Source organism: Amphibalanus amphitrite, unplaced genomic scaffold (genome assembly GCF_019059575.1).
Source record: "Amphibalanus amphitrite isolate SeventyFive unplaced genomic scaffold, NRLGWU_Aamphi_draft 000224F_arrow, whole genome shotgun sequence".
NCBI classification, from domain to species: Eukaryota; Metazoa; Arthropoda; class Thecostraca; order Balanomorpha; family Balanidae; genus Amphibalanus; species Amphibalanus amphitrite.
Window position 1 is genome coordinate 640,963 of NW_024881719.1, and position 25,270 is coordinate 666,232.

The 25,270-nt window shown below is 49.4% G+C and overlaps 1 protein-coding gene across 1 annotated transcript in view; it reads right to left on the reverse strand.

Annotated features, from left to right (window-relative positions):
• The window catches only part of LOC122385588, an 82,676-nt gene that overhangs the window by 51,769 nt on the left and 5,637 nt on the right, over positions 1–25,270 (reverse strand). Inside the window, exon 2 of the mRNA XM_043373958.1 lies at positions 5,373–5,600. The gene's annotated coding sequence lies outside the window, so the exon portion shown is untranslated. The remainder of the gene's footprint in view (positions 1–5,372; positions 5,601–25,270) is intronic.

Below are 25,270 nucleotides of genomic sequence, written 5' to 3' on the forward strand. Positions count from 1 at the left end.
GTTCTCGAGATCTTAGGGGGGGGCCAAAATGGCCCCCCCCCCAACCGGGCGCGTTGCTCGGCAGAGCCCAACGGGGCGCGGGTTAAAATTCAAAGATTTTTATTATACGAACGACTTCCAGCACGAACTTACCACTAACGGAACGGAAGCATCACCCAGAAAACGCCGAGCGCGGATGACCTCACGCAAAACGGGCCTCGTCTCGACAGTTCCCGAATATACAATTAATTGACCGGTAGCCCATTAGGATCGTCAACATCAGCATAATATGCAGCCGATAAGCAGATGCCGGCGGGATCTGAATAATCGGTCCATCAGCCGAGCGCCGGCTCGATTTGGCACCATTAGCGGTCGGCGAGCGACGATTACAGGTCGCCGAGCCAGAACAGGTACGGCACCGTACCACGCGCGCCGGTACCGTACTCTGTGCGATGTAGGACGAGGGAAAAACGATGAATACCTAGAGGTGAACGAGAGGCAGCCGAGCGCTGGACGAGCGATGAATCAACGGCTCATCAGTGCAGTTATTTCGGCACCATTCTGGCAGGGCAACAGGCACTAAGTAACTAGGCGAGTAGGTGTCTCCGTCCTGCTCCTAATTATCCCAAACACCAGCTCATTATACTACTGATCTGTAGATTCGTGTCAAAGCGATATCCACCATTGGTCGAGGTGTGGCGGCGAGAGACGCGACGCGGCGGTGCGGTTTCGGAAACTGATGTCCTTTAATGTCCGCAAGTATCAGGCAGATGGTATCTGAGCTCCGACTAAGGTGTCTCCGCCGCCACAGCTGAGGTCTCAGGTGTCTGTCCTGTCGCCGCGTGCTATCGGTGACCTAATCGTCACCGATCGGTGATAGTTTGGGTATCGGTGACCGCGCACGGTGAGATGAGAACAGACTCGGGTCGGGGGCCCCTCACCGCTGCCGCTGCGGTTAGCGCGGTACGCCGCAGGCCCGCAACCTATGGAAAGCAGAACAGACGGATCGATGCCAGCGAGACTCCCATGCAATCATGGTCTCCGAACCGACAGACAGAGTACTAAAACGTGCCAGAGGCAAGGTTAACTGATTCCGAGAAGCGTTTACTTGTCTGAGATCTAAGGTAATTTTCTGGCGTTTAATTGACAGGAATGAGAGCTGTCGGAGTGCAGGTGATGGCCCAACTTCGAGGTGGAACTGATTGGATTGTTAATTGACAGCAGCTCTTGTTATTTAGACAAGAGCTGATCACTATCGCAACTTGTTCAGGGTGGTTAGTAAAACCCAGACAAAAATTAAAGGCAATCTCTAAACGTCTTCGGTCTTTTTTGTACGAGGATATTTCAGTCACATGAACTACACCCTCACTGAACCTCAAGACATTTTATCGTTAACGTTTGATACTCCGTGTTCGTTTCGTTCATTACGTTCATCCATTTGAACGTTCGATTGAAGTTCATTGAGTGCTCTGCGTGCAGATAGATAAATGAATGATGATTGCGGAGCTGGCGTTAAATTTGATGGGTCACGAACAGCACGCCGCCAACAACTGATCCCTGGTGCACACCCACCAGACTTCCCTAACGTAACGGACCCGCTGCCAAACAGGCGAGCCGACCGACACTCCGGACCATCTGGAGCGCCGGCCTGTCACTTATACGAGGGCACCACCCCTGGAGAACGACTCACCCGAGCAACCGACGTCTCAGCCTTCGCGTGTCACTGGTGGGGTGCCACCCCACCCCGGAGCAGCCCATCCATCATGGGTTACCGAGGCGGCGCCGGTGACAGGCGAGCTGAACTGAGACGACCCAGGGAAGACTGCTCTGTGTACTGCTTTGGCCGAACGCCGGAGAAGGGAGGGTAGGGGAGCCGCGAGGGCGGATCAAATTTCACCCCGAAGGCATCACGTGACATGTCAATCACCACAGAGGCGCGCACCCCTCGAGGGCGTCGGATGACGACCGATGACGTCTCTCGGATGACGTCCACTGACGTCTCTCAGATGACGTCCGCTGACGGTCGAGCCAACACGAGAAGATCACGTGACAGAATCGAGAGTCAGGACACCTGGTCAGTGGCTGACTTGAATCGCCCCGATGGCCACCGTGAGTCTCTCCTGGGATGAGCCGGCGGAATGGCGCGGCGGAATGGAGGTGCCGCCAGCGGCGGATCTGGGCGGCGGTAGCGGCGGCGGCTGACGTGTGACGTGGGAGGTCCCCGACAGCCCATCGGATTCAGCGCTCTGATCGATGGATTAATATCACCGTCAGAGCAGGCCCGTATCGGTACTGAGCGATGACCTACTCACAGTCCGTTCATCCGCCGCCGGCGCCGGAGTCGAGAGAAACGCGTGACTCGACACATCAGCTGACTTGGATAGGGTAGCCATTTGGGCGATTGATGGGGAATAAAATGGGCTGGTTATAGTTCATCGCAGATGCTATCGTGAGGTCAAGGAACACATAGAAATTATGTTCCGATTTGGCCTGAGGAGACAGACGAGGAACCGGAACAGTAACTGCGAATTATCGCTGAGCTTCATATAGGTTTCAAAGGGGCTACCCTGCCGCTACAAGCATTGTGCCAAGACCATAAAGTTTTGAGTCCAATATTTGAAGTCCAACCATGCAGTATTACGCTTCAGCTCAATATAAATGTGTTTCCTCGTCGCAAATATGGCATTGCTATTAAGCTATTTTTGTCTTCCGAGAGCGGCTCCGATACATTTGTCTCTGATGTAAGATTGTGTGCACTCAAGCAGCAAATGAACTATTTTACCTGTATTCCTCATAACTTGTCTCCAAAACACGTTTTATGCGTCCATCTCTTCCTTTACCGGAGCATTTACATGCCACCGAATTACCGCCTGTGAGTACAGATGCCGAACACACACAGTCAGATTGGTTAGCGTTGCGGGCCGCTCGATTACCAGGTGAACAGCGGCTGGGCTGCGGCGGAGGCCGTTATTATCGGTACCGACTGCCTGATTAGCTAACTGCCCACCCAGCGGCCGCTACTCGGCAGCCCCGAGTCAGACAATAGGCCCGACCACCGGAAGGGACGACAAATTAGAGGGAAATGACCCACCCCGGCAAGCAGGAATCACCCGAGTGCGGGCTGGAGATGAACTAAGGGATTGTTTTACACCGTAGGGACTCTGGTAAACATGAGTTGTGCGGGGTTCTAAAAGGTGCAGGCAATGTTTCCGTGGAAAATCATCGGTGGCTTGCATCACATAGATTTAATCGATTGTAATTTCCTACGTATCTAGCTGGAGGAAAACAAACACCGTATAACCGATCTAGCTGTCAGTTTAACTAAACTGCCAAACAATGCGTTATGGTGACATAGTCGAGCGAGTGTGGCACAATCGACATACGACAACAACAACCGCATGAATTGCAACACCACGCAAATCACAAGTGAACAATGAAGATGTTTATCCCACAATATACAACCAAAAACATTGTCATTGTCCCCACGTGAATGCTAGAAAAGCCTTACTGGTATATCGATGCTGGTATATAGCGATGCGGACTTGAACCCACTTCAGTGATGTATCTTCTTATTGCTGTGGGATGTGGTTCGCGGTGACGAAATTTTATTCTGCTGCGACGATCATCTTATCCCGCAATAACCCGACCTCGGAGGAGCGGACACATTTTTTCTCACTAAAGGTGGTGTAATTCCAATAAAAATGTAATAATTTTGAGTTAACAAAATGCATCGGAAGAGGGCAGCTAATCTTTGAAAGTTAACAATTAGAAAGCGACATGGATTACCAACTACGAAGATAGGTATCTACAGGTATCTACACGAACGACGAACTAGGTATCTACAGCTACTTCACTCATTCATGTCAATGTCAAAACATAAACAGACAAAATAAGACTGAACATTACTCTGAATGGAACAACGCTAAAGGAAAAGCAATATAGGTACTTTTTAAGATTATATACTTGTTTAATGATTATGGTTCTCGACTGTTTTTCGACGGATTTCATAGATTAGTTAGTACAATCGCTCAAGCAGTTGAAGGTGTAACAGAACAGCTGAACATTGCAGGGACAATAGCTCATGTTTATATTCATCGGATCCATGAAAAACTTGACATTGCTAATTCGGTTAGCCCCATGTTAGATCATTGAGACGCGAACAGCCTGTATGCTGCGAACAATATCATCATAGAGTTGACATGCTTCTCCTGACAGACAGATCCCGCCACGACCTATCTACCTCCACCTCAAACCACAACAACCACCACGGTCCCACCCCTCCCGATTAGAATCCCCCGTCTCCCCCCCCCCCCCAGACCCGCAGCCCTGCCGGCCGGAAGAGCTCCCTGTTGTGCCCTCTGTGAGTGCGGCCGGCCCGGTCACAGGTCAAAGGTCAGCCTCTCCGCCACCGCCGCGGGCAAGGTCGGTGTCGCACGGGCGCCGCGGGGTCGCCCTCAGTGAAGAGGCTCCGAATACCAAACAACGACATCTGAGGTGCACCGCCGCGGCGCCCGACTACAAACGATAATCGGGGCTATTCATATGGCTGAGTGGCGGCAGGCAGCTTCCATAAAGGGTTGAAGCTCAAAGTCATGTAAGTGGCAGGATCATTTCACTATTTTGCGAGCGTTCAGCAATGTTTCCAATACTTGTGTAACCACAGCTATCAGCTATGACGAAACTACAAATCACTCTCTGTAATGGTTTGATTTTACGTGTAAACAATCGGTTCAGTCGAATTCCTACCGAATACCACCAGCTTTTCCCAGGAAGAGATGGAGAGTAGGGACGAGAAGAGCCGAGGAGGTCGTCCTCTGATCTCGGTCAAATCATATCTCACCCACACCGTCCAGTTTTCTCACGGGGATCCATCATCCACCGCTCGCCCCACTGCCGGTGCCGTTGGGTCACTGATCCCAGCATCCATCGCGACTGGACAGTGTAATGGATCACCGCCATGCCGCCCCGCGCGCACGGCCGAGGGGCCAGGCCACGCCGGTCGGGTCAGGCATGGAGGGCCCGCAGACCGGACGGTAACACAGTCATCAGAGTGAGGTCGGGAGACGAGCGGACGGACGGGGCGGGGAGGTATGGGTTTGCAGAGGGAGGAGCACGGAAGAGGCAAGAGGCGATGGCAGGATTGGTGGTGAAGAGTGATGCAATGTAACAATGAGGAAGTTATACCAGATGAAAGGAAATTATAGGAAATTCCGTCATGGAGCGTACACACTACACATGCAATGAAGGTAAATGAAGTAATTATTTTTAATAAGCTCATGTAAAATGAACGTAGCATGTAGATAATGCAATTAAGATATGTAACAACTACGTGCATGGTGGGAGTGGCATGCTTAATGTACTGGAAATTTATAAATTTTGCTCCAAGCACCTACCTTCGGTTTTCCGTCTGTGATAAGACCTTGCAGAGGTCGCGGTTGCAATATTATTCAATCACTGTAGCTGGATATCCTTATTGCAGTACTCCACAAGCGCGGCCAATCACCAGTACCACTTGCCCTCTTCACGCTGTCAACGTTCACTCAATTCTGTCACTGCAGCTGTAATGTTTCAGAGCCTTTCACAAGACAGAGATGTCTTCAGCTTGAATTGACTGGTGCCGTCTGTAAAAGAAAAACAGTAACGTTAGATAGATCTACAGCGTTGCGGGAATGACTGGAATATGAATCTACTGCATACTCGCCCTCCAACATTAAATAACCAATTTAAAGACTCGCCGGTTGAACGGTTGGGAAGGTCTGTGGGGAAGGTGAGACCGACTGGAACCGCGAACGGCGCGGCGGTGGGACCGGTGCCGAACGTTCTGAACTTTCTGACCTTCCGACCACCCATCAGCGCCAGTGACTGGGGTGGTGAACGGGCGTCGACGGGATGGCGCAACAGACGCCCACGACAGCGCCGCACCGCCCGCAGCACGGCCTACAGCGCCGCCTCACCGCCCATAGCACCGCCACCCCGCTCACGACAGTGCTCTACCACCCATCCACCGCCTCACAGCCGTTTCCTCTTACAATTCCTGCCCGTTCATTTGCTTTGAGACTGACCTTGTCTGTTATGCTTCGTGCGGCATTCATGCGCTGTGGTTGTATCCCATGTTGGTCCCTATTGTCTCTACCACGTCAATGTCTCCCCATGTCTCTCTCTTTCCCATGCCAGTACCGTCTCCGCGCCATCCGGACGAGCGAACGGCGGCGCACAGGGCGAGGTCACGCCCACACCACACGGCGCGTTCGACACTCCCAGACGTTCGACGGGAGAAAACACGCCCCGAATGGAGCCGAGACGCATCTGGCAGTCACGGCGAGCTCGCGCCGCGCGCCGCGTTCGCCGCAGCAACACTAAACGGCGCGACGACCCGCTGCGAACAAGTCGGCCCATGAAATCTGCATGAGCGGGGCCGTGGTCGCGGCGGCTGGGCGGTGGGGCGGGGGCGGGGGAGGCCGACACGACAGACGGCCTGTGACCCATTGCCGCGTCTTCTCACGGCCCGCTCACACGGCGCTGGAAAGTGAGATCTGGCAGCATTGTGAGATCTGGCAGCACGCGACTGCTCGTCGCTCGTGAAATGGCCCACTTGGCGATGACTTTACCGGAGACAAAAGAAAAGAAAACCGGGGCGACTAGATTGAGCCCCCGTGCCTCAGGTCACTGATATCTCAATAAACCCGGGGTCGAGAGAAAGTCGGAAAGATGACGCTTGGCTGGGAAAGTTCCCAGTAGCCCTTCCAAGAGCTAATGAGCTAATGTGCTACTGATGGTTGGCACATAGCCTATCGATAAGCTCCGCGCAAAAACGATCAGGAGCCACTCAGTGTTATCGCGAACGGCACACTCTATCAAAAAGATGGATAAGCGTTTGGATGGTGCGGGGCTCATTGGTGATACAGCTCATGGCTCACAAGCACACTTCAGCTCAATGCTGAAGCTTGGTATGAATGGATACATCAAACAAACTGAAATTGGCACAGCCATTCTTCTGCAAATTTCCTTGCGAAATACGGCTTTACAAAAGATTTGAGCATCATGCTAGCCTTATGCTCGGCCGCGGCCCGTCATAAGTCTCATGATGAGGGTCCATGACCATCCTGTCTGCACATGAGCTGCATGTAGAGTAGGTTACAAATAACGGCACATTACTGAGACACACAGCGTTGTAAGCCAGCTGATAATTATCTCATCGGCCAGCTGACATCCGGTCAGAGTACATAGTCGAGATCCGGGACGGTGCTCGACACCGCTCACATAACTCCTGGGCTGACCAAGTGACCCATCATGAGAGATGAATGAAGAACGGATATAATATTTATCCGCCTAACACGTAATGACGAGCCAATGTCTTCCATGGGAGCAAGTTGGGAAACCAAAGGAAGGAAGTTTTTTGCAAACAAAATGTCCGGCTAAACGTTCTTCGTTGATCTAAATTTAAATGGAAGAGGTTGTATGAGTTTGAACCGCATCACTCAATCATTCAAGATCCACGAACATCAATCGATGTTGAAAAACGGACACATACGAAGACGCGAGCTGAAGATGCTCCTCCAGCGAACTGGAGCAGCCGCAAAGTGCACCATCTGAGCCGCATTTTGCCGGTGAAACTGAGCCCCATTATGAAGACCTGAGGTGTGCGGACCTCACAGGCGGCTCTGGTGACCTTTGACCCGAGGTCGGACGACTCTGTCACAGAGGTCGGCCGACACAGAGGAGCTGTCTCGCGCTCAGACCGCCGCGTCGGTGTGGAGGAGGAAACAAGACAGGTCAGCAGAGCTCATATAGTTCCTTCACAGGAGAGTACCGCAGACAAGGGACCGGTGTCATTCATCCAGATTGGCTTGCAGTTTTCCTCAAAAGGTAGAGAAATCATCGCACAGGTGTTGCTCCCGTTTGGGGATTATCTTTATAAAGGCCCTTTGTGGCTCTGCTCATTACAAGAGTTTATAAAGCCACCAGCTATATGGCTACCTCATTATCCATTACCAAGAGCATGTACCGATAGTTGGGTCAGAGTTCACTGGTGCTTACAGGCCCACACCCGGCTACCGCCCCCTTCCTTCGGCACGAGACTGCTGGGTCAATTGAGACATACGCAGCCGGTGTGCCCGCGAGCAGGGTCACATAGAGCGTAGGCGGCCCAGCTGACGAGATGCAAATCGACCATGAATCGTTACTGGCGTCCCCGTACGGCCTTCATCCCGAGCCTCGTAGATCAGGATTTAACGTGGCGGCCAAAGCGGCGCGGACGCGGCGGTGCGTATGTCACGTGCCGAGGTCGTGAGACGCCGCCGTCCGGAGGCGAGATATGGCGCGGGGGGCGGGTCCGTATCAAAGCGTCCAAAACCGCAGCATCCAAAGTACGCAACATCCAAAACCGCAGCGTCCAAAGTACGCAACGTCCAAAATACGTCCAAAATCGGGTTTATAGGGGGCATTCACAAAGTCCAAAACCGAAACATCCAAAAACGCAACGTCCAAAAACGTATCATCCAAAAAACGCAACATCCAAAATAACAACGTCCAAGACCACGACATCCAAGGCACGCAACATCCAAAACCAACCTAACCTAACCTAACCTAACCCAGGGGGGTACGCTCCGGCTGTTTAGCATTACGAAAAATGGTGACAGACGTTTGTGGAGGATTGTCGACGAACTCTTGTTCCGCGAGCAGTACTTACACGCTAGCGGAAAATTCACCAATCAGCGCTCGGCAGTACTCGACGCTGATTGGTCCGACGCTCGTGACGAAATTGCGGGGGACCGCAGTTATTCTCTATGGACCCGAATAGGCTTTTGGATTTCGGAGGAGTTTCTTTAAAATTATATGCTGTTTGGAGCTGTTTTCGAGTTGAAATATATTTCTTATGACTGTTAGCTATATAATGACACCATAAAATCATGATTTTAATAAATATTACCGATGTAATATCGGCCGAAAAGACATGCTGTCATGGCACGGACTGCCCTGCGGCTGATGTGGGGCCCCTAGTGCCAGCGTATGGTAATAATGGGTTGACGAAGGGTTATTGGAGAAACTTAGAGCCCCTTTAGCATTCAGTATAGGGTCATCAGAGGCCGGGAATGTCCATCAGGGGTCTGAGTAGGCCTGTCATAGGGGCATACATGACACATCATGGCCCATGGGTCAATGTAGATCCATTAGGGGCCGTTGAAGGGCCATCATTGTTCAGCGTGGGCTCGCAATTACCTCTGATGGGCATATGCCGTGCCCCGATGGACTAACGCTGGCCCCTGATGAACCATCACCAGCCCCTGATAGGTCTACAAAGCCCTCTGCTGGGTCCAAATTGGTCACTGATATGCCCAAATGGGCCACTGAGAAACCCGTACAACATCCCCTGACTGCACCTGCTGGACCAATGCCGTCCCCTCATGGGCCCACCACAGCTCTTGAATGACCTTTTCAAGTCCCCTGAAGTGCCTTTATTGGCCTAAATGGCCCCTGATTGACTGATGTGGTCCCTATTGGTCCTATATGGCCCCCATGAGCCCTCAACGTCGGCCTAGACAGCCTTACATTATATGCCACTGGGCCCTGTTGGGTCAGCACCGGCCCCCGATAGGCTTGCACACTGGACCCACCGGGCCTATACCGACCCATGAAGGGTCTATGTCGAACCCTCACGGACCTCCGATGACCACACGCCGACATGTGTGGCCCCATCAGCAGTGGTCCGTCTATCCCATGTACTTACGGTCTTTTTGGCCGATGTGACACCGGTAGTATATAGAATGTCATGATTAAATGTCGTTATTACACAGTCAAAAGTCACAGAAAGAATATCCAAGCTCAAAAATGGCCTCAAACCCAACAAAACTGGTATAAATCCCCTTCAAAAGCCGTAAGTCTATTAAACGCCATAGGGGAATAGCTACAGTCCCCCGCAATTTCGTCACGAGCATCGGGCCAATCAGCGTCGAGTATTGCCGAACGCCGATTGGTCGATTTCCGCTAGCCTGTAAATGCTGCTTGCGGATATAGTTTTGAACAAGTGAGGGTCGCGGCTACTAATTATCGCTTGTCACCACTTTTTCGTCGGGAACGTTCTACCTGGTTTATATAGCCTTGACCTAACCTAACCTACTGATTTTTGCCTACCGGGGATGAGGAAACCCAACCTAACCTAACCTAACCTAACCTTACCTAACCTAACCTAACCTAACCAAACCTACTGATTTATGCCTACCGGGGATAAGGAAACCTAACCTAGCCTAACCTAACCTAACGGTTTTGGATGTTGCGTACTTTGGATGTTGCGTACTTTGGATGTTGCGTTTTTGGATGATACGTTTTGGATGTTGCGGTTTTGGATGTTTCGGTTTTGGACGTTGTGAATGCTCCCTATATACCCGATTTTGGACGGATTTTGGACGTTGCGTACTTTGGACGCTGCGGTTTTGGATGTTGCGTACTTTGGATGCTGCGGTTTTGGACGCTTTGATGGTCCCCCGCGGGGGGCAATCGGGCGGCGCGGCCGCGGCACCTGCGGCGCGGGAGAGCCGACTGCGGCGTTTGTGGTGTGCTGCGCTGATCTGGTGATAGCGCTGGCGTACTATCGGTGTCTGCGGTCTACAGATCAAGGTGCTGTGACCCGACAATATTAATGACAGTACGAGAACCATTCGTCAAACAAAAACGTGCCGACATCTTAAAAGCGGAGACCGTCTAGTACACACTACACAGTGCCTTGTTCGCCCAATCAAACGATTGAAAAACGGAGGTGCGATTTTAGATAGCATTGTGTCGCCCGTTGTTCATGGAACCACATGGAATTTTCACGGTTGGCCCTACTAAAACAACTGTATTGTGTTTTATGCACCACTGCATCTTTCCTCATATTATGACACTATGTTTTGGGAGTTATACGGATTAGCCTAGTCCTGGTCGATAAGGATAAGTGTTGATAGGAAGGATGAACACTTAAGAATCATGAACATCAGATGAAATAACTGCGCTTCAGATAAATGTCATCAACAGCTTAGCTGTCACTTATTTTCTACATCATCTCTTTCATTTGTACGGCGTGTTTCGGACAACCCTTTGCCTTGAATCTGAGCTTGCGTCGAACGAATGTGAACAGTGAAACCACACAATGCTGGGAGACTCTCCAAAGATGGGTGTCCCTGAGTTGCACCACTTGCGCTGCTCTAACTCCCCTGTACCACCGCGGGTCCTGCCCTCAGCAGGCACGTGAATGGGGTGCGCTGTTGCAAGGTCCGTGCTCCGTGCGCCTGCAGGAATGCCATCTGTCACTCACACGAGGCGCAAATCATGAGAGGAGGCCGTTAAGCGGGCGCGCCTTCCCGGCCGGTGGTGGCTTCCTCCCATTGTGGCCTCCCGTGAAACAGCCTGACAGCTGGCTGACATGTGGAGCGGCGCGCTGCTTTGTATGCATAGTTTCAGAGCTAATCCGTCTTTGTTATAGCGCAAGGAGAGACGGCAAGAGTCACTTACAGGTCAATGCAGCTCAACAAATGTTGACACTTCCTGTAATTTTCTGGACATTTACAGTGGAATAAAGGATTCCCTGGCGTGCAACTATGAAAAACGGGCTCTTAACAATGCTAGGAAGGGATGCATATAAATTAATGAGTGATGAATATTAATGCATAACGGTTTTATTATCCAACGGCGCTAAAGAGCCCGTTTAAAGGCTTTTAGGAAATTCGAAACATCTCATGAGTCAAACAGCTGACTGAAAACATCTGCTCTCCACAGTTTAGGTAAGTTATTAAGCCATCTATTTTGTACAGAATTGATTTATCATTCGTGACTGCTAAAGACCGTAGGAAGTGGATAACGGTCAGGTTCCGGAACCACCAGAAAAACTTCCCGATGCGCTGGAGCGCACAGGAAAACCATGAACTGAGTAGAGGCAAGACAAATGACAGGAAAAACGTAGCGTCCGCAAGTCATTTATCGAAACCACTGGACTCGCGCTTACCGCTGCGTCGCGCAGTGACAACAGCTGTTTCAGGCATCGATTTAGTCAGGCGTATCTTAGTCCAGGGGAAATCGATATCTACATCGAGAGTTTGAAGTTTATGTTCAAGGCATTAGCATACAACATTACGATAGGACGCCTACGTAATGGTAGGTACATACAGGAAATACACGAAGGCTCAACCCTTTGCCATTCGCCAGCGTCATAGCGGAACCGGTTAAATGTCAACTGGAGAAATAAAGAAAAAACTTCCAATGTCCGTGCAAAGCTGCAGACATGTGAGTCATGCTGCCCGATACATGTCTCGCATTGACGATGTTTTCTCTGAATAATCAAAACGACAATATTACAGTCATGAAATGGTTGTCACTGATAATTCAATTTGCGACTGACTGAAATGTCAAGACTGTCGACGAGCTACGGAAACAATTTAAGTTCAACGTCGATAAAAGTGCAATGTGCTGATTGTTTGCCATTTACTTTCCGATTACTCTATCCTTGGTCGTGATATCACAGTGACACAGACCAGACATGGCCCAGCTCAGGACATAAGTCAGCAACACAACCCTCGTGGCGCCAAGTGAAAATCAGGTGAAAATTAGGCTCCCCTGTCCCCCGGGCCAATGGCCTCTGAATGCCCTCATCTCCGAGGGAAGCTGCGGTTGAGCCGGCGCCACTCCGGTGCCATTCGTCACACACGGATCCCAGCTCTGCCATAATCACCACAAACCCACCCTGACCGTGTCCGCGCACAGAGCGTCTCACCACGAACCATGTAATTCCGGCCGGTCGACCCTGCACACACAGACCAATTACGGACAATTCTCCCCGGACTGAACAGAGCGGCGAGCCGGGCCTTCAGAGCTCGGACTCAGTTCCCGACAGAACAAAACAGCACAATTGGTATCCACCATCCACCAGTGTCCTCACAACGCACCGATCGTGGGCGCACGCTGAGAAATTAGCGGCGCAAATCGGTCGCCACCGGTGTATTGGGCATTGTTCGGTGCTAGCGATGACGTCATCAATACGCCAATTATGACGTCATCAGAGTGGTGACCAAGTCAAGGTCACCGGGCTTGTGACAGTGGTGACAGTGGGAACCTGACGACCTCTTCGGGAGTGCAGATATTATCACAGGGGGGGGGGGGACGGACAGACACGGTCCGCGGCTTATTAATTGTCCTGACACAGCTCGGTAATGTCTCTAAGCGGTGTATTATAGTGAGATAAGCCCACATTAGCCTGGGGTACATCTCTCCACTATGCGAGAGTCCCTATAGCGCTAAATGACGGACTTAGCTAGCACTACCGACGGATGATCCGGTTCTACAGCCCGTCTCGGTCTGCCCGACAGACATGGAGCGTTCCCAACAAAGGCCGTCCTGTGAGCCAAGCTGGGGAGATCCGCTGCCGGGGTGGAGCCTGCACGAACCGTCCTGCCGCCCACTCGGCCTCCAATGCAGGTGAAGGCCTAACATGGCGTGGCTGGCGGCAGCACGGCGGGCCGGCCCGACTCGGTACGGCTCGGCGGGACCAGTCTAACCAGTTCCCCGGGCGGCACGAGCACCGGAACCCCGTCATGTCCGATAAGGCGTGCAGAACGACCGGAAGACCCCCATCCCCTCCGACCGCTGCAGACAAGGACATGAGGACAAACACTGGCGACCTTGACTCGCACTCGACTTTGGGAGATTCTATGCAGTACGGTACACATGCAGAAGGGTGGTGACATGACACAACGATGCGGTGAGGTGAGACTCCAATGCATGCACTTGGAGCGTTCTTGTCCTATATGTATTGCAAACGACAGAAGCGGATGCAAAATTGTGTCCAACACACCGAACACATGTTCGTGAGAGCTCTCTCGACACACCTCCTCTCGTACATCAAATATCCGACAGAGCCAGACAACGAACCCGGAAACCGACCCGATGTATGGCGGCCGCTGGGCCATAAATCAGCCCCTCCTCTGTGCCTGGTGAGGTGGACAATCTGACCACTCCACCGCCCGCCGGCACACGTCGTCTGTGCTCGAGTTCGAGTGTTACCAGCGCGGGACGGTCCGTGACGGGCCAGTGTGACGCAGCTACGTGACACCCCAGCGTGACGGTACGTGTGACAGCGCACCTAATGGCGGATTTGTTAGTGCTGATGTAGCGGTATGCGTGACGGTGTGTGCACTGGAGTTTGTGCTGGTGTTTGTGACGATAAATGCGACTCGAGTTCGTGACCAAATGGTGGTGAGAACTGCACCACACGGTGGTCCCCATGACGCACTGTAGTTGATGGTGTATGGTGTGCGAGCGCAGCCTGGGGCGTCACCAGGTGCTAACGGGACATGGTGAGCCACAGCCCACAGCCGCCACCGTGTGGTCTTATAGAGGCGCGAGCGGCTACCGAGACGAGTCTTTGGACTGCCAGAGGCGTGAGAGGCTACCGAGACGGTACGGGAATATTCCGCTGCCAGGAGAAGGCTGACTATAGGTTGTAAGGAGATGGGGAATGAGAAAAATAATAGCTAGGAGAAGACATAAGACAAAGATAAACTGATAACTGGTGTAAATCACGACGCTAAAATAGTATAAATGCTGATAACGAAATGATATCAGTCCTTTCAAAGAGAAGTTTTAGTCATTCTTATATGTGAAATATTTTTTGATGATACTAAGCAACATGGTCAACATAAGTGCGCATATAATGCTTGAAATCAGGCATATGTAGGTTAAATAAAAAAGTGTTCCAGCAAGAAATTGCCTAAGGTGGACATCGACAGCTAACTCTGCAGCAAAAACGAATGGAATGATGGAGCAGCTGTTCTGTGCTGGCACCACGAATCGACAAAACATGATATGACACGATAGACAGATATACGAATCACATTTTATATAGTACCTACCAACGGAAACAGTGATCCGTTTTTGTGTATGGCGTAAATTCACCGTGGCAGATACAGAGGAATTAGAGTGCTAAAACGTCTCATTAGCACAGGACATATCTCTTAATAACTATCTTTCTAAGAATTTGCCGTACTTTCAGAGTGACAGACAATAGAGCGGCTGTTTGTTTTTAGAGTCACCCACCGTGTTCTAAAACAGGCTCCTTATTCGACGTGTGTCCTCTTTTGGTATCTCATCACAGTAAACCAGTTAGAGGCCAGTGGGAGGCAGCCCCATGGATCGTGGAGACGTTTTTTTTTTTTTTTTTGCCACCTGGCTGTTCAGTGTTCAGTGTTCAGCGTTCAGCAACAGTGCAACACTATTTTCCTTGTTATCGACAGGAACCGCGTCAAAAACACAATGGACAAACTTCAAAGCCATCATATTGCTTTAGTTTGAATTCTGTTCTGGTAAGCAATAAACTTGCACGAACGCTTAACCGAGAAACTTCATTGTGAAACGGTTGTATTGTCTCAATGAAGGAGATACCACTGTGGAAACTGCAACGCAGTAAAGTAGATATCACATGGCGCCGTACGAGAGGAGACTGCACGCTTGGGGACTGCAGAACAGCACAGAAGCGTAGCACCACCTAGGATGCCAGCTCAGTTTGTAGGCCAATATATTCAGCAGGGTTGTGCTCGACTCAAAAAAATGTGCCGACTCGACTCATCATTCAACTTCAAAAAGCCCTGACTCAACTCTGACTCAAACAAGGAACTGATTTTTTCCCTTGACTCGACTCATGACTCAAGCGGCTCGATGAAAATATGAGTCGACTCAAACTTGACTCAAATTTTTTTTTGAGTCAAGTGAGTTGACTCAAAATTGACTCAAGTTGTTGAGCGGGGGGAGGTGAAAAAAATCTGGCAGCAAAGCCAGGACTAAGAATATATATATATATATATATATATATATATATATATATATATATATATATATATATATATATATATATATATATATATATCAGGGATGCGGAGCCGTGGAAATTTCAGACGGCTCCGGCTCCGGCTCCGGCTCCGGAGAAAAAAATCGGCTCCGGCTCCGGCTCCGGCTCCGGGTGAAATGTTATGGCGGCTCCGGCTCCGGCTCCGGCTCCGAGTAAAATGGTCCGGCTCCGGCGGCTCCGGCTCCGGCGGCTCCGGCTCCGTCTCAGTACATCCCCTCCCAGCCAGCAATTTTGCTCCGGGCCCAAGCAGGCTCAAGTTCGGATTGCCCGAGATTTTTAGTCGGGCTAAAGTCGGCTGGGGCTTGGGCTAAAGTCGGCGTATGACACAAAAACGCCGACTAAAGCCCATGCTCTGCCGGAGGTATGCCCGCTCTGCGAGCTCCGGACAGCCGTAGCTTAGCCCTAGTTGAGCGACGATTGGCGTTAGCCCGATTTAAGCCCGAGCAGTGAATCCATTTATATAATGGAGATTACTCTGGGCCCGAGCGGGCTGAACTCCGGCAAGCCCACTCTGTGTGCCCTGTCTATCCCGACTTAAGCCATAGAAGTGAATGGGGTTTATACATTGCAAACTGCTGTGGCTTTGCTCGGGTTCGGCTCGAGTGACGGCTCCTGTTTTCTCAAGTCTCGACTTGACTTCATCTTGCTTTTGCTTCACACTGGATCAAGTAGCAAGGAGCAGCCAATGCACTTTCAGCAGGTTGTGCGGTTTCAATGCATATTTAACATTGTTACGGTCACTCATATGCTCTGTTAACCGGTCATCGAGGCTCGAGCATTGCAAAAGGAAAGTAGTGGTTGACTTTGATTGAATGTATATTTCAAACGACTACAAACACGTCAAATGAAACACAAATACATGAAACAGTGGACTGCAAACTGCAGCAGTAATATGGCATGAGTCATGAAAAAAACGCCATCAAAACTATAAAACAATCACAAGGCCCGCTAGCCTCCCTCCCCGTTCATAATACTTGGTTAAGCACTCAACCGAAAGCATAAAGTAAGGACAGCAAGTAATCGCTCATAAGACATAAAGCAATAAGCAAACAATCGTTTATAAGGAACTTCACTCTGGTGAATGGGAGCTTTGGAGGCGTCTGGCTCCTCCACACACACACATCTGCAGTAGGTGGCCGGCCAGTTTTCGGCGCAGTTTCCGTATAACTATGTACATAGGTATACCTACTTAATTATAAGCAGGCAGTTTCCGCTAAACCACTTGGCGAGGGCGACTGCGGCGTCCACCCGGTCCTGGTTTGTATAACTATTTTATTTTTTGAACCATTTGCTCTAATGGTACGTACCTGAAAAAGAGATTCATTGGTTTAATTTACATTGCATGTTTGCTTGAAAAATAACTTATTGATGCATTAATACTGTAAAAGCACTTCTCATTGATCCGTATAAAATGTTCATTTGATTTTAAATGCGGACAGAGAATGAGCGTGCTCGGTGATAAGTAGATAAATATTTGTGTTTCGTATTTCATTTTCCTGGGTCAGAAGTGCTGGTATTTCACAAAGATATAAAGGCACGGAATGCAGCTTTTCTGAGCGAGGGTATGAGTCGCCAGGCTGAACAGCTATTCAGCTTCATGTTTGATGGTGTGAAACTCAGTCAAAATCATGACGTTTACATACGATCAAGCGCACCATTCAATACACTTACCTACCGTAAAACTCCATGCCAGTCCACTTGATAAGAGCAGTGAGCACTATCCCTTTTTCGCGCTCTCACACGCGCCCAAACATCAACCACCAAATGCCCCAACACCGGTGTGTCGTTTCGTCGCTTTTTTTTTTTGAATTTTGCATCCCCGCTAGCACAAGGCTATAGCAGGGGAAGGGAAGTTACTTGCTGGCAATTAGCCAGATCTTTTGTTTTACGTTAAGTTAATTGCCGGCTATTTTATTCCGGCCCAAGAGGCAAAGCAAAGACAAACTTTACGTTAGACCGGCTCATGTGGCGTCCGGTGGGTTGCAAAACAGTGTTCGCCACGGGCCGGGCCAGCCCAACGGGCCACGGGCCGGGCTGGGCTACGGGCTGGGCCGGGCCCCCAAATATCATTAGTTAACGGGCTATGGATGGGCCGGGCCAAGAACTTTGTGCACTATGGGTTTTGCGACTAATGTCAATTTAAGAAAATTTGGAAACTGATGCAAACAAAACCCACTGGGAAAATACAAAAACTAAACCAAATTTAAGCAATGTGAAAGAAAACCTACTTGATATTGAATTTTGGGAATCTTGAGAATTATCCAATATCACATCATGTCACACATAGGAGGGTTTTCATAAAAATTCCGCAACCAAAAAGATCAGAGAATCTCTAGCATCATTAGTTTGTTAATAAAAGTTAAAATGTAGTCATCAGAACAACTTACTTAGCACTACAACTCCAAAAACTAAGAAGCCACTCAACAATGATGGGCTACAGGGCTACATTAAGTTAACACTTATATATGGCGATAGTGAGACAATTCCAACACAGTCTTTTTTCCTTCACCGACGGCTTTTTAACGAACAGAACCTTAAAAGGATACTCACAAAACACACTGTAAGTAACGAGGAACTCTACAGAGTATTTCGCGATGAAAGCTTCTTTAAATGTCCATAAATTTGTCAAAATAAATCACAACAAACCAGCCCCTTCTCAACAAAATGTGCAATCATGGCGGCGGCGCTATGTTTATGTGGCGGCATCTAGGTAGTATACACAACAGTATATCAAATAAATACGTTTTTTAAGTGAGTATCAAGGTGAAAACAAAATTAAACCAATGAAAAATAAAACCAAAATCACGAAGTCTGAAAACTCGAACGAAAAACAAAACAAAAACTTGATCATATATGTTTTATTATACAATTCGTCAGAATCGCTACCTGCCGCAGCTGCGACAATCAAGAAGTGTTCGCTCATTTTCGATTGATGATGATGATGCGTACAAGTCGCAAAAGTACCCAATGACATTTCAAGCTTACCATGTTTTCTGCTTACGCTGCTAGCGATATCCATATCTTGAAAAGAGCCTAACATAAAATAGCAAGGAAAGTAGCAGATAGTTGTCCACAGAGATTCGGTTGACACGTGGGCATGAATTGAAAATAGATTAAATCAGTTTTGCTGATAAATGGATGGATTTTCTCTTTTTTTGGAAGACAGTGCTAAAGTTAGTGTCACCTATTTTGTATGCTTTCTCAGGCTTTTGATATTGCAGCATCTATGGAGTGAATTTAACAGCAAGGTCAATCCCAGACAGATTCATCAATTCCCATAAGTCAAGCTTTTTTTCTGCTGGTAAGTGCTGGGAAGTATAGAGTATGTTGCAAATACTTCCTTCAAGTATGCATTAGAGTCACCAATTATTAATGATAATGTTCACACACATCAGCTTGCAAGATAACTTTACTCATAGAATGTAGTTAATATAATCATGTAAACTTTTTATAGGTGTGTAATCATGACCTAATTGACTGAGGTGCTTGCTGTTACTGTTAAAATTTGTGCCATAGGTGCTTGAAATGATTATATTCATTGAAAAGAAGGGAGTCATGATTGCCATGTTAATATTCATGCAATTTGAATTGTTCTCAAAATAGTGTAATCAATCATGCTTATTATAGCCATAGACTAAGACAATAACTAGATTGCTATTTTTGACGGGCCGGGCCGGGCTGGGCTTGGAATATTTGCCAAGAGCGGGCTACGGGCTGGGCCGGGCTCTGAACCCATGGGCCCGGGCCGGGCTGGGCTGGGGATTTTGGGGCCCGTGGCGAACACTGTTGCAAAACTAAGGGAAGGCCGAAAAGGTGCCAGATAGGCGAGACCGATAAATTTGGTTACTTACATAGAGATTGCTGTTGAGACTTGCTGCTGTTTTGTGTGCTGTTGTTTGGTGTGTGTGTTGTTGTGGGGTGAACTTTTACCAGGAAAAGTCCTAACTAGAAAAAACCTGGTGCCTAACCAAGAGGGCAAAAACCTGTGCTTTCAGCCAAAGTACACAGTAAAAAGCCCTTTCTTTAATTACGTTATATTACGTTACGTTATATCGCTAATGTGTATGTGTGTTTGTGGAGCTATCACCTTCATCCACTCCCGGGGGCCATGGATGCAAGCCACCTAGGCCGCGCCCGGGGTGTCCGGCCAGATAGCTTCTGTGTCTCGAGTGGGCCTCAACCTTTAGGAGGGATCCCTGTCGAGAACAGCGAGCTTACACACATATATATACACACTTGGAAAAGGCGACCCGTATGTAGGCAAAGGAGAACGAAAGCGAATGGAGGCAAAAACGAAGCGGATGGAAACGACGATGGAAGATCAAAGGACATCTATATACTGTGTGCAAGGTTACGATCATATAGCGCGCAGACTGTCACAAACGCTGCACATGATTGGCGCAGAACTGCGCATGCGCGAACAGCCGAACAAGTATGGCTAAGCTCCGGCTTTACTCCAGTTAGCCAAAGGACACAGCCAGCTTGATCAGCCCGCGCTCCGCCCAAGTTAAGCCTGTTTTGGATGCGCGGGCAGATGTCGGGCTGAGCTACTGCTATCCGCACGTGGGCATAGCTGCGGCATGCCCCCGCTCAGCCCTAGTAAAAAATACATTGGTTTTGATCAAAGTGGGCAAACCCAAGCTAAGCCCAAGCTGCCCGACGCTTGCCACAGTTCAGCCCAAGCGAATTGCTGGCTGGGCTATGCAATCAATTAAATACGGGTGGAAGAAAAATTGGATTGGTACACGTTGCTTCTGTATTTGCATAACAACTAGCCACTAAGGCTATTTTTCTCAACAGGACTAGGAACAAAGGACTAGGAAGCGATAGCATTGGAAACGCAGTCGCCGCGAATCGGAGTTCACTGAACCATCGTAAGCTGACACCCGTCTCAGCTGCATTGGGGGGTGGGGGTGGGGGTGGGAAGAGACGGTGCTGGGAGTCGCAGTCCACTGCACTGGCTTAAAAACAATGGCCGTCACCTGATGACCGGTCCTCATGTTCTGGGGATGCAGTAGACGTTGGGGGGGGGGGGGGGGGGGAAGAGCAGACAGGAAGTTCATTGCGTACTGTGGGATACTGGGGATATTCGGCTTTTTTCATTCACTTGATGGCCCATGACGTACTATATCTCAAGATAAGGTCCCAGGCGACCTGTAGTTTTGATGCGGTGAATACCATTGCCCTCGCCACAACTCGGGCCGAGTGCACCCCTCCTCCCAGCCAGCGCCACCCCCACTCGAGTTGTGGCGAGGGTGAGGTATTCACCGCATCAAAACTACAGGTCGCCTGGGCTCTTATCTTGAGACCAATAGTACCATATGTTTTACTGCTTTGTACTGTCAAACCGAACTAGGTCAATTATTTTTTTCCTCTTCAAAAAATAAAAAGGAGCCGGAGTCGCCCCTTTTTTGGCGGCTCCGGCTCCGGCTCCGGCTCCGGGCTATATTGTTTCACGGCTCCGGCTCCGGCTCCGGCTCCGGGCAAAATATGCCGGCTCCGGCGGCTCCGGCTCCGACTCCGGCTCCGGCTCCGCATCCCTGATATATATATATATATATATATATATATATATATATATATATATATATATATATATATATATATATATATATATATATATATATATATATATATATATATATATATATATATATATATATATATATATATATATATATGTTGCGGGCCAAGTGCGAAGGCTAGTCCATTCGCGAATGGCCTAGTCCAAGTGCGATAACGCACTTGGACTAGGCCGTTTGCGAATGGACTAGTCCATGTGCGTTATTGCAGTTGGCCTAGGCCGTTTGCGAATGGACGGGCGTTTATGCTCCCAGTCCAAGTGCGAAGTCAGGCCAAGTGCGAAATATCCAGCAAGAGGTCATCTGGAGTCAGCATTTTCACACAATGTGCGCAGAATATGGGAAAAAAGTTATACAAAATTTGGCTTTGCTGCGCGCCGCCGTTTTCTCATGATCTGTGAAAAATCACAGGGGGTTGAAAACAACCCCCCTGCAGTGCGCGTATTGTTAAATGCAATGCAACACAACAGTTTTTCGAACACTCACCGCACCGCACTCACCACACACAAGCCGCACCGTCCCGGTACACCACACCAGAGCAGAATGAATCGAGCGCCACAAACTCGACCAAGGTCAGGTCGGGTCATCAGCGGGGAGCCCGGAGCACGGTACTAATGGTCTCCGCACACCATGCGACTCTCCGCTGTTCGAAGGTCACGGGGATATTTGACCTCCCCCAGATCCAGATCGGTGGCCGAAGCCTGGCCAGCGGCAACACGTTGCTATAATTTCCGCGTTGTGCAGGGTTCAGCGGAAAGTCGCATCCCGAATGGACCAGGTGTGTGGAGACCTTAACCCAGAGTTGCGCCAGCTCGCAGATCTGCTCCGGAGATTAAACTAAACATATAGACGCAGTGGCGTCGCCACGGATTTTCGACTAGGGGATCTGGTCGGACGGTCAGTCAAAGTAATCCCCACCAAATACTGAAAACTCCTCGGATTTAGACAATTTTATTTTGAGAATGCACCAAAATCGTTTTTAAAATATTTTATTTTATTCTTGATCGATTTTCGTGGCCAAAAGTGTGTGTGTGGGGGGGAGGGGGGGGGGCGTCGTACCGGCATATTTTCAAGAATGTGTGTGTGTGTGTGGGGGGTCCGGACCCCTCCGACCCCCCCCCCCCGTCGGCGACGCCCCTGCATCGACCAGCGGTCCCCCATTCATTCGGAATCGTACCCCAATCCGAGAATCCATGCTTCCGGCGGCTAAGTGCAACGCCACAAACCCGTCCGTTCGCAAACGGCCTAGGCCATTCGCGAATGGCCGGCCATTCGCAAACGGACTAGTCCGTTTGCAAACGGACCGCCATTCGCAAACGGCCTAGTCCATTCGCGAATGGACTAGTCCGTTCGCAAACGGACTAGCCTTCGCACTTGGCCCGTAACTATATATATATATATATATATATATATATATATATATATATATATATATATATATATATATATATATATATATATATATATATATATATATATATATATATATATATATATATATATATATATATATATATATACTGTTTCTGGAAAGTTGAGTCAGCTGACTCGTGTTTTTAAATGTTTGACTCAACTCAATGTCAAAAGCTATTTTGCTGACTCAACTCTGACTCAACTCAACGCCTTAATATTTTTGTCCGACTCAACTCTGACTCAACTCAACAGCTCAACATTTTATCCGACTCGACTCAAATCTGACTCATTTGAGTCAGAGTTGAGTCAAATTTCTGACTCGACTCATGAGTCAAGCACAACCCTGATATTCAGCCTATTGCAATAAAACTAATTCAAGATATGACTGAGTGCAGCGATACACTCATGAGATTGCCAGCCGTTGTCATGACAACCATGACAAATGCGGTACCGGGTCGACCCTGACATGAGAGTGGTAGGAGGGGCAGCAGTGCACGATTTACCGCGCCGCCCGGCCGGCCGCGCCCACGCGACAACTGTCAGCTCTACAGGTGCACGCGATCTGACCGGCATCCCGGGAGACGGCAGAGGGTCGCATGGTGCGGTCAGCCGTGCACGCGACAGGCCATCCGGGGACAGGGGACACGGTGGGACGGTGAGGTCAGCCGCACCTGCACGCCAGGTGACACACAGTCCGACTGGGCAGAGGCAGGACAATGACGGCACTGAGAGGGAACACAGCTGCGCGGACAAGCCAGGGGAGTGGACGACATTCCTGTGTTCCCACACACCAGGAACAGGTGTGTGGATCTGTGAAGCAGCGGCGACAAATGCAGCGAGGGGGAAGTTCTTCAGCATATGTAGCCATGGCATCGGCTTCCAAACCGCATTGAACACCTATCCATGAATAAATTTCAGCCCCTTCCTAGTTCACAGAGTCTATCCCTACGTAGTTCACAGTAGCCTGAGCAGAGTAACTCTTCTAAAAATCACCACCTCATGACTTTGCCCATGGCCTGCCTCCCGTCCTGTGAGGCAGCCTCCAGTGACGTCACGCTGCTGCGAGATGCACCGCTGACGTGGACCGTTACACTACCGTCACGTCTGCTGCCGCCCGCCGTGCCGACCAGCCTAAATAGAGAGATGCCCCGATTACCTGACCCCTGCCGATCGCTGCAATTAAGGCTTCATCCAGCAACCATTCGTAATTAAGTTAGGGAGATGCACCGCTAGACTTTATTAGCACCACAATGACTATCCTAAAATTCCAGAAAAAGGCAGATAAAAATAAATACAATTTAATGTGTTTTCACATTGCATTGTGCATACGATTGCGTTTTGGGGCATGATATAAATGTGTTTTATATTTTTTAAAGAAATTGGCAATGACGGAAAATTATTTCAATAACAGAAACAAGTGAAAACAAATCATTTGAATTGGCTGCTAACAGGGAAAAAAGACATTTAAAATAAGATAAAGGTAAAAGGCAGACTATATTCGATGTGAATAAAATCATGTAAAGTGTCCTAAAATATTTTTCTCCATCTTTTCTACACCCCATAACAGAGTGTTGGGTCAGTATTGTGCAATTGGCGCTGTTTCGGGTGACTAAAACGAATGATCTCCCAGCTATATTTCTCTCTCAAGTAGCGTCAATCCATCACATTACGTGCCACCCGGCGTTAGCGACATAAATCGTGATGTCAAAATTCGAGACAGGTTTCGTTGTGGGCGCCGTTTTGAGTCGGGCCGGCACTATGGGGAGCGGGGATCGATCAGAGGCGGCCCGATGAGGGAGAGAGTTGTGCGGGAACGGGGTTATCGCTCATCTGTCGACACACCAGGCGGGGCGGGGCCGATAAGCCACCAAAGATGAGGCACAGGGAGGGATAATGCGATTTATATCGCGCCGCTCTCTCATCAGTCTTCTTCGAACACGGTATTGCGAGAGACTGTTCAGATATCGAAGGGTTGTGTTTTACCGCAGAGTGGATCGCTTCGTCGCAGCGTCATGCGGAACGATCGCTTCAATGGAAGCTAGAGTAGTCGATATAGGATCCACATTTGCTGATCATCTGGATAAGAGACATGGAGTGAGAGAAAACGAGGCTAAAACTCTCAGACACGATAAGACTGTCGTTGTCCATTTCACGCTTCAAACGTTCCGATAGGGAACAGACAGAAAGCTGAATTCTGGCAAATAATCAGGCCAAAGCTACCGCTTAGAACACAAGCATATGTCTAACCAGGACACGGTGTTAATACACTCTGGTCCTTTTCCTCCAACCAATTAAAGCAAATATGTATTAATTAGAGTGTGCTGTCGATGCGGGCGGCCTGCCGCGGGCCGCCTCACGTCGACAGATACTGATCGTGGTCTCTGGGGCGGTAATTAAGCTTCTGCGCGGCTCTGCTCCTAGCCCGGAG